This window comes from Neophocaena asiaeorientalis, unplaced genomic scaffold, assembly GCF_003031525.2.
Source record: "Neophocaena asiaeorientalis asiaeorientalis breed wild unplaced genomic scaffold, Neophocaena_asiaeorientalis_V1.1 scaffold268, whole genome shotgun sequence".
Lineage (NCBI taxonomy): Eukaryota > Metazoa > Chordata > Mammalia > Artiodactyla > Phocoenidae > Neophocaena > Neophocaena asiaeorientalis.
Window position 1 is genome coordinate 2,499,430 of NW_020173979.1, and position 3,534 is coordinate 2,502,963.

At 46.4% G+C, this 3,534-nt stretch overlaps 1 protein-coding gene across 1 annotated transcript in view; it reads right to left on the reverse strand.

Annotated features, from left to right (window-relative positions):
- Positions 1–736: 736 nt before the first annotated feature.
- The window catches only part of ATP6V0E1 (ATPase H+ transporting V0 subunit e1), a 34,871-nt gene continuing 32,073 nt past the window's right edge, over positions 737–3,534 (reverse strand). The window contains exon 4 of the mRNA XM_024753378.1: positions 737–1,233. The gene's annotated coding sequence lies outside the window, so the exon portion shown is untranslated. The remainder of the gene's footprint in view (positions 1,234–3,534) is intronic.

Consider the following 3,534-nt stretch of genomic DNA (forward strand, 5'->3'; position numbering starts at 1 on the left):
GCTGCCTCTCAGGAAAAACTTTAAGTTCAAAATGAAGGAAAAGAAAGAAATGAAAGCAAGAGAGTCATGTCAACTTGAAACTCTCTTTGGTCATAAGAATAGCAAAGCAATGAGTTCAGATAGTTTGGGAGGAATAGAAAAGTACAAACTGCAAAACAGGAAACCCATTCTTGGCTGGCTGTCAAAGAGCCATGAGCTGGTGAAAATTTAGATCCATTTTCATTTTAAATTTCTTAAAACTAATAAAGTCCCCAAGTTAGTGAATTATTGAGAGGCCTGCTACCGAAACACAGAATTATTGTTCCCGTCCCAGGCTTTTTAACCACTTGATTTTTCAGTCCTATTTCTGATAGTGAGGTGGTACAAGGAACTGCTGGTTCCTGCTTGTCCCTGTGGCTGGCACCGCCCCTCTACCTGCTTAGCATCATGACCACATTTTTATGGACAATGGTCAAACGGGGCCTTGAATTATATACCTCCCCAAATAGCATTCCAGCTCTTGAATTTACAGGGACCCAACTTCCACATCTTTGATTCCTCCAGTGGCTACAACAAGCACTCAGGTGTTTACCGGATGATTAACAACAGTACTTACCAGACTCCTCAGGTAACTCAAACTACACAGCCAGATTAATCCATCCAAGCTACGTTTGGACTACAAAATCATTTTTCAAAAAGGCATTATCCAGAGACAGAAGAGCTTACAGAAATGAGCTTAACAAACACCAAAACCAGATTTCCATAGAGAGCAGAAAAATAATTTATTCCAAAGGAGGGCAGAAATAAGAAACTCATCCTGAAAATATACTTTGGTATAATTCTGGTGGGACACATTTTCCCTCTGAACATGTTCTCCTACTGACTGCCCCACTGGAGTCTTACTGTCATGTAATAGTTTTTAAACACTTCGCTGATTCTCATGTTGTGAGCAGGCAGGAGCCATCTTCAAATCCACAGTTTCCAAGGAGAGAGTAATCTTATTTCTCCAAAGAACAGCACTTGCTATCTCCAAACAGTACATAAACATTTTATAGAGGCAGCACAGTTCAGATTCAACAGGCACATCATTCATCAAAGTGTAAAAAAGGTGACAGGAAAAAATACTGCATTGTAGAATAAGATATTCAAATGTGGTGGGAACGTTTAAGGCAGCTGACAGCCAAAGTGGGCGAGTCAAGGAAGGTGGTCTGGGTAAGGAGGTGATTTTGCATCTAAAGGAGTTCTCTTCGTGACCTGCAAAACAAAACCGTTCCAGTAACTGGGCCTTTCCATCAACCTCAGGAGGACAAAAGGGTAACACCAAGAAAGTCAACCAGGCCAGTAATTTTAAATACAAAGATGCCCTCTAAATGAAAGTGGGCTCGGTTAATGTGCAAGTTCGGGCAGGTTTTGCGGGGCTGTGACAGTAAGTCCAGTTACCAAGGACAATGCTAAACTGAGGATCCCAAGTCCCGGTTTGACGGTATCACAGAAAGCAGGAAGAGTGGAGCTGACTAAGACCCGTTGCACTGGGACCTGACAAGTTCCCTTGGGCTTCAAGAATCTGTATTTGCACTTCCGCTCCCACAGGCGGGCAAGCTGGTCCCTGCGTCAGACTCCTAAAGAGCAGGCTCCTTGCTACTCGAGATGGCTCACCGTTCTTGCCACCCCAAGTGTAGGTGACAAATGAGAATTCCTTCTTCTAGAAGCTTAAAGCTGCAACACCACCTTTGCAGAGCTGGCAAACATTTAAAATAGGTATCTTCACACATCAGACTGCTAACAGTGGTCGCATAACTCCTTCACGCAAAAGCTTATTGTATAACGTCTTGATAAATAAAGCCATATGTGCTACTTTTGAAGTTAAAGAGAAAAAATAAAGAGAAAATAAAAGTTAAATAGTGTCTTTAAGAGGTGATTTCCACACAAGCCTCGAGTTAGTGGGTAAGAAAACAAGCTGGTTGTGGCCCACCATTTGCTAGGGTGTTGAGGGAGGTGCAGGCGGAGTGAGGGGCTAGTTAAGTGGGGATGAGGCACGGCTGCAGCAGGCAGGTCTGGAAGGCTGGAGGTCACAAAGCCCACAGGGAGACCACACGGGCCCTTGCGATTTCCCAAGCCAGTGGGCACGCACCCTGGAGAATCCCCAGTGCCGGGAGATTAAATGGCGGGTTTCCCAAGGCTCCGGGGCCAAAGTGCCCAGAAGCAGACATGAGACTGCTGGTAAATCTTACTGGAGCAAGCTGGGCAGGCCAGCCGCCCTCCATGGTGGAAAGCACCGGACTGCTGGGGACCCACTAGGGCAGGACAGTGCAAACAGTCAACTGAAGATGTAATTAGAGGACCATTTTTACCACGTACTAAGGAAAATAACCGTAGCAGGCTAGGTAGGGGCAATGACCAGAGCTACCGGTTTCTTCCATGGCTTCATGAAACCTTTCCTCTAATCTCACGATCATTTTCTCTTCTCTTCCTTAGGCCAGCAGAACAGCCCTCTGCATAGACCTGAGTTCCAGGCAGATTATTAATTTACTTGAGAATATGTGAAGCAGTGAATCCAAATGTTTTGTGTGTGAAGTTCCTATGAAGAGCATACGGTCAGGGGACTTGCCTGGTGGCGCAGTGTGTTAAGAATCCGCCTGCTAATGCAAGGGACACAGGTTTGAGCCCTGGTCCAGGAAGATCCCACAAGTCACGGAGCAACTAAGCCCGTGCGCCACAACTACTTAGCCTGCACTCTAGAGCCTGCACGCCACAACTACTGAAGCCTGCTCACTCTAGGGCCCGCATGCCGCAACTACTGAGCCCACCTGCTGCAACTGCTGAAGCCTGTGCACCTAGAGCCCACGCTCTACAACAAGAGAAGCTACCACAGTGAGAAGCCTGCAAACTGCATTGAAGAGTAGCCCCTGCTAGTCGCAACTAGAGAAAGCCCGCGTGCAGCAACGAAGACCCAACGCAGCCAAAAATTTTTAAAAAAGAGCATATGGTCAGACTTCCTCACTGTTTAGGCCTTTCTGGATGAATGAACAATCACAGAAGGGGAAAACAGGTCTTCACTTTTGAAAAACCACACGGAAAGAGGGAATAATTTTCCCTCAAGCTCAGTGATACCAGTTTAAGATTAATGTGAACGAGCATTATGCTCGAAGACCTGTGGTTTGATTCTGGAGTGAATTAAAGAAGCACATATTCTAATCATCTCTCTGATATGAAATAGCCATTCTGGGGTGGAGGTGGGGAACTCAACCAAAGGGTCCATGCTCTCATTTTGTAAAATAAAGGAATCACAAAGCTACTTTCAGATAAAACTGAGAATAAAGACAACATAAAAATACTAAGGCTAGGGCTTCACTGGTGGCGCAGTGGTTGAGAGTCCGCCTGCCGATGCAGGGGACAAGGGTTCGTGCCCTGGTCCGGGAGGATCCCGCATGCCGTGGAGCGGCTGGGCCCGGGAGCCATGGCCGCTGAGCCTGCGCCTCCGGAGCCTCTGCTCCGCAACAGGAGAGGCCACGGCAGTGAGGGGCCTGTGTACCACAAAAAAAAAAAAAAAAAAAA